Source organism: Periplaneta americana, chromosome 15 (genome assembly GCF_040183065.1).
Source record: "Periplaneta americana isolate PAMFEO1 chromosome 15, P.americana_PAMFEO1_priV1, whole genome shotgun sequence".
In the NCBI taxonomy this organism is placed as follows: domain Eukaryota; kingdom Metazoa; phylum Arthropoda; class Insecta; order Blattodea; family Blattidae; genus Periplaneta; species Periplaneta americana.
The window spans coordinates 140,666,145-140,672,775 of record NC_091131.1 but is presented as its reverse complement, the minus strand read 5'-3'; the positions used below and the strand labels follow the sequence as shown (position 1 = coordinate 140,672,775).

General features: G+C 36.2%; 1 long non-coding RNA gene across 4 annotated transcripts in view; it reads right to left on the bottom strand.

Annotated features, from left to right (window-relative positions):
- Positions 1 to 2,472: 2,472 nt before the first annotated feature.
- The window catches only part of LOC138715409 (uncharacterized), a 45,608-nt gene continuing 41,449 nt past the window's right edge, over positions 2,473 to 6,631 (bottom strand). For all 4 annotated transcript variants that reach the window (XR_011336303.1, XR_011336305.1, XR_011336304.1 and 1 more), the window contains one exon: positions 2,473 to 2,590. This is a non-coding gene — a long non-coding RNA (uncharacterized lncRNA). The remainder of the gene's footprint in view (positions 2,591 to 6,631) is intronic.

Below are 6,631 nucleotides of genomic sequence, written 5' to 3'. Positions count from 1 at the left end.
CCCAATTATCTAACCTTTTTTTGTTTTATTTTCTGTCCCTGTTTGGTTGTATTTTAATTGGTTGCATTGTAAGGTAGTGTAAAATAGACCGTTTCTTTCAACTATTGGCTCCAATAAGAATTTTCAGTGAAAGATGATGAGAGGAATAAAAATTTTAAAGTTTTATTTGAAATTGAGTCGTTTGGGGGGGGGGGGAGAGGAATATTTTCTGCATATAGTTTAACTTTTCGGCGCCAGGTGCGCTGCTAGATCCATGGAGTAATTTGTTACTCTTTTCGCTACTTGGCGCGCTGCTAGATGTAATAAGTTCTCGACCGTGCAACAGACGACAGCAAGATCAATTTCTACAGTAGCACTTCTAGCATGTGTTAGTAAGTTTTGCATCCTATTATATATTTATCCATGATACTGCTTTGTTCTTTCTCTGTTGTTGTGTGGAAAGGAATGTGAGCATTTTTTCTTGTGGGTAACAGTGAAAAGTTTAGCAGATTTAGTGATAAGTTTCGAGTTCGTTATAGTTTGATTTCATTTCTACAACATGCCGAGAAGTACGAGAGTGTACAAAAAACACAGGCTTCATGATAATCAACATATCAGAAAGAATGTGCAGTCTAACCTCCGAACTCCAGTGTTGACCACAGTGTTACAGAGGGTGTGTTAGTGCTTCCCAGAGGAAACAAAGTGAAGAAGTTGTACATAATGATAGTGGCAGTGTAAATAGTAGTAGTAGTGTAAATAGTATGCCTAATGATGTAAATATTATTATTAGTGTTGACTTACTTTCATCTTTTGTGAATAAAAACACTATCTGTAAATACTGTAAGTCTTCAGACTCATTGTGTATAGAGGAAAATATTAGTGGTGGATTGGGTCTGTGCTCCCAGATTGTTATGAAGTGCAAGAAGTGTGATGCTAACATATCAAGAACTTCAATATGTACTAGGCACAAGTACTATGATATTAATGTCAGACTTGTATATGGGGAAAGGGAACTCCTGTGTGGCATGCTCAACCTCCCTCCTCCACCTGCTAAATTTAGTGACTACATTGAATTCTTGGAAAGAAACTTGAAAGAAGTTTCCAAGGGTTCAATGATAAATGCTGCCATGGAAGCCAAGAGAGCAAATGGAGGAAATGGTGGCCTGACAGTGGCTATCGACGGAACATGGCAACGTAGGGGACATCATGGTGTCGTAGCAGCAACGTCCCTTGCTAAGGGCAAGGTATTGGAAGTGGAAGTATTATCCAACCACTGCAGCACTAATATAGAAGGTCACAAGTGTGTCAAGAATCATGACGGGTCAAGTGGAGCCATGGAGGCAGAGGGTGCTAAAGACATTTTCCAGCTCTCTTTAGGAGACCGCGGCATCAGGTATGTAAAATATTTGGGAGATGGAGACTCTAAGGCCTACAAGACTGTTTGTGAGAGTAAGCCTTATGGAGATGTAGCTACTGAAAAGCTAGAGTGTGTGGGCCACATGCAAAAGAGAATGGGGAGCAGGTTGAGAAACCTCAAGAAAGAAATGAAGGGGAAAAAACTTTCTGATGGAAAGACCAGGCCGACTAACTGAGGCTGAAATAGACAAACTTCAGACCATAAAACCAGTGTTTAAAGATATCAGATGTTAATCTACTCAGAAAGTGTTTCCATGGCCAGACACAGAACCAGAATGAAAGTTTTAACAACTTAATCTGGGAGCGAGCACTAGAAACATCAGACAATTTGGATTGCCGTGATCACATTCGATAATGGTGCTGCACATAGATTGCTGGTTTTGAATGAAATGGGCCTAAAACCAGGTTTCAACACAGAGAGAGCACTACGTCGCATCGACAACGAATGGGTTTATCATGCACAGCAAGCTGCCCAGTCATCCACGAAGGAAGCCAGGACCACAGGAAGGAATGCTGAGAAGCAGAAAGACTCGGCTCGTGAAGAAGCACATGATTATGATCCTGGAATGCATTCATGCGAGCTACAGTTTATTGTCACTAAGTTTAAACCCATTTTTGTCAAATATAAATTTTTTGACATATATGTTCCTTCTCGGGAACTATTGAAGTTAAAAATCTGAAATTTTGCACACTTCTTTCATATATAGTTTTGAACTTTGTCCGCCAAAGACATAATATAATGACAATTTTGGTTTTTAGTGACACATTACCATTGAAACAAATTAGAGCAATAATGGTTTTGAATTTCTTAAATGTGAAAAATTTATTTCTCCTAAACTGGTAGACCTAACAACTTATTTCTGGCAGACAAAGTAAAAAAGTATATAATGAACATGTACAAAAAAAATTTAATCTGTACTGCATGCCACTTCTGAGAAACAGGTACATGAAGATACCCATGTTTTAGATAAAAATTGCGACAATTCTTATGTGACTTGTGAATTTTTATTATTAAATATAAATTAATACATTTTTATTAGTTTAAATAGACATAAACAGATAAAGAATTACATTAAATACAATTTACTATAATTTTATTATTCAAATCATTTCCGAAATGTGTGCAGCTAATTTTCTGCCACTACCTTGTGTCCCTCAGGCGGCATAACTTTTCATCTAAATAATTCACAGAGTCCTGTAAGAAAGAAATAAAATCTCATCTTCCTGCATATTCCTAATAAAAATACAACATGATGCAACTTATGCTGTTATTAACTTCTTTCACCTGCAAATAATGCAACATACTCAAAAGTGTATATATAATTTATTTCAAGAAATAGTCTGCCCAGGCATCCTGGGTTGCCAAAAACACAGAATAACACACATATAAGAATAGTAATGATTACATTAAGATAGATGAGCCAAATTTAAATGTGAACTAGGAGCTTAAGTTTAAGAAATAATAAATTTGTACATATATGTGTAACAATCACACACTAACGAATAGAAAAGGGGGGGGGGGTATTATGATATTCCGTATAAATGATTTTTCAGAATTGCCACAGACCCTTTAATGGTTGAAGTAATTATTTTTGGAATGATGTCATGGATTCCAAATGTTTTGATAGTGTTTACAGTTGATCGTGGGATGGTGCCCCTCGCTCCGATCATTAAACCATGTACTTCCCAGGTGCCTTCCATCTGATATTTTTCTCGAAAATACGGAATAGTAGGCTCATAAATTTGTTGTTTTTCTTTGTTGACCTCGGATGGTTGGGTCTGGCTCATCTCAAATCTAACAGTTGGGTCCAGTATAAAGCCTTTACTATTAGTCTTGTCTAGAGCCACGATGTCCGCTCTTCTAATTCCGCCGCCTTCAGACGCAACGCAGTGCACCTCTTCATGGACCTCGAAGGATTTGTTTCTAAGGGCTTGTGCTATTAGTTTTCGGATGTTATGATGGCGTGAATTTCTCAGGAGTTCTCCATGCTGACAGGATCCTAGGACGTGTGCTAAGGTTTCAATCTCGTTGCAGTATCTGCAACGGAAACCGTCCAAGGATCTCCCATGAAGACTTCTCACTGGTGCTACGTTAGCATTCATCTTAATTGTGTCCCGCCATTCAGAGGAAGATAGACCCTCCTTAGAAAAAATCCATTTATTTCCGGGAGTATATTCTTGAAATAAAATAACACCTTTTCCTTTATGTGGAAGCGCACACCATTTGTCGTACTCTTGTTTCCTAAGATTTTGTCGTAGTTTATGGACATTGATGTTACTTATATCCAGATCTTCAGGTGGAATTTTTAACTTCCTGGAACATACTTTCTTTTCTGCTGCTATGTTCCTTGTAGAAACGACAAGAGGATTCGAGGTTCTCAATAATGTGTTGCAAATATTGAGATGCTGTAAATATGCTTCCCATTGAGCTTTGAAAAGGCTGAGACCCTTATATTTAATAATAATAATACAATGTGACCACAGTGCATCCAAAGGAATAAAATATCTACCATGCTAGATACTTGTCACACAACAAGGACGGTTTTACTGCTGTTATTTATATATTCAAATCTTATATACAAAAAACGCTCCTTGTATATTTTACTGAGAATTTGTATTATCAGATATGCCGTATTTTATAAGGCGGCATTCCACATCGAATTGAACAGGTTTCTGACCTTGATTTTTCGAAACAGCTTGAAAAATTTTGTATTTAGGGGGTTAAAAAAATACTCCGATATTTTTATTTCAGCCATAAAATATTTTTGGATTATAAATTAAAATATGCAGACTTTTATGGAAATTTACATATTTTGTAAGCCTCCAGACTAGCACATCGGGTTCGATTTCCAGTGGGGTCAGAAATTTTGATGTAAAATTTCTACCTTGGGACTAGGAGAGGTGGCAATGCACAACTTCTATTCACTAAATTGTGCACCAATATGCCTGACTTACATCTTAAATCTCTCCGCAGTGGATATTAGGGTGGAGTGAAAAAATTAATTTCAGAATTTAAATTCGGCAGGGCTTTCAAAAGTTGTCATTTAATGTCAAATGATCGTTTACGAAATGTTTTGGATTTATTTTAATATTTAGATGCGCCCCAGAGGCTTCGAAAATTTCCTTATAGCTAAAAATAAGAAAAATGAGCTTCTGTTTTATTCTTATTACTAAATTGATTATATTATCTCATTTTCAGTTTGAGAGAGGATATGGATCACAGTCGTAGCGAGATATTGGAAAGGGGTAAGGGTACCCCAAGTACAAGGAGCACAACAGAATGCCCAATAGGCCTATCTGACACTCCAGCAAAAATATCAGAAAATGTTCTTCCCACCAGTGCTGATGTACTGAGGAACTGTTAACTGTGAGATGGAACATGAAACTTGATATTCATGCAAAAGAACCAGGCATCAGTGATATTGCAGAAATAGTTTCCGCAGATGTTGAGAAGATGTGGAGGAAAGCATCTATTCGTCACATTACTCACAAACGTGTAGTTGAAACATCATTCAATTACACAATAAATACAGAAACATATTGAAACCATTCAAAGGTAGAGAAAGTGATACGAATTACAAAACTAAAATTGAAAACTACTGCAAAACTACTAATTCACAATTATTCGATATTGCCTTTTGCAAATGTACAGACTTTTCAAAATGCAAGTGTCCAAAAGACAAGAAGATTCCAAGTAATGAGAGTTCATTTTTGACCAGAGAACCATGAAGAAAATGGTAATTGGTGGTTTTGACCTTAAAATGACCTGGCATATTAAGAAAAAAGAGGAACGAAAGGTGAAGGAACAAAGGAGACTGGAGGTGAGTGTCAACAGAATATCTGATAAGTATTGCAAGAACCAGATTCAAGATACATAGGTCACATTACAGTTCCAAGTGGTGAATAAAAAGTTATCTTATAAGAGATTTTATAATTTTTCCGTAAACAGAATATTTCCTTAGAAAATCTCAAAGTAATAGGATGTGATGGAACAAATGTAAATACTGGAGTCAAAGGTGGAGTCATACATCTATTGGAAGTGGAACTAAATCGGCCTTTGCAATGGTTTTTTTGTCTTCTTCATAATAATCGCCTGCCCTTAAGACATTTATTTCACAGAATGGATGGTAACACAGTAAACCCAACGTCTCTGCCTGGACCAATTGGGAAAGCAATAAAGAAATGTGAAGATATTCCCCTTATAAAATATAATCGTATAAAGGTAGAGAATTTCCCACACATAGTTTAAGAAGTAATATCTGATCTAAGTACACATCAGAAATACCTGAATGATGTATGTCACGTTATATCAACTGATGTCTGTTCCACAGAATTATCGCCAAGGAAGCCAGGACCAGTCCTTCATTCCAGATGGTTGACTACAGCAAGCAGGATATTGAGACTCTATATCAGTAAGAAAAACCTTCTGAGGAACTCATAATACTTGCAACATATGTTATTAACCAGTCTCGTTTTCTATTAAAATGAAACCAAAATCAACAGAAGGTTCATGTCACCTCTGGAAACTGATAAATCTGTCTCGATATTTACCTAAAGAAATAAAGCCATTATTGATCCAGTTATTCAGAGAAAGAGCTTCTTTGCTCATTCTTAAAACATTATTTTATCGATGATAACTGATGAGAGAAGAGACATTCAGCAGCTAGCACTCAGAAGAATTATAGCAGCAAGATATTCTTCGAAATCTTTTACAAGGGTAAGAATGTTCCGTGTTCCAGAAGTGAATTTTTAAGCTAAGTGCACTGGTAAGAAACACAGAGACACGAACCATCAGAACAAAAAAATGTAGATAAGAAGAAGAAATATTCACGACAGGAGATGAACATTGACATACTCAAATTTCCATGTCACACTCGAGCGACTGAGAGATATGTTCACCTTATAACAGCAACATCCAAAAGTGTTTGTGGGGAAGACAGTCGACATGGGTTTGTTCTTGCAGAATTACAATCAAGGTCTCTAATGAAATCATTCAATACAAAGTCTGAATATACTCCTTGAAATTTGGAAAATAAGTTGCAAAACATTACACAAATTGTATCACTAACTAAATATGGTATAATGTATTCACTTACTCATTTGTAATATGCACGTTTTTCCAAGGGCTGTCATAAGTAAATAATTATTTCATTAAAATTGAATTCTTCTTCTTCTTCTTCTTCTTCTTTTTTTTGAAAAGTGGGCATTTTAGTAGTAATTAACTAAATTAGTATTT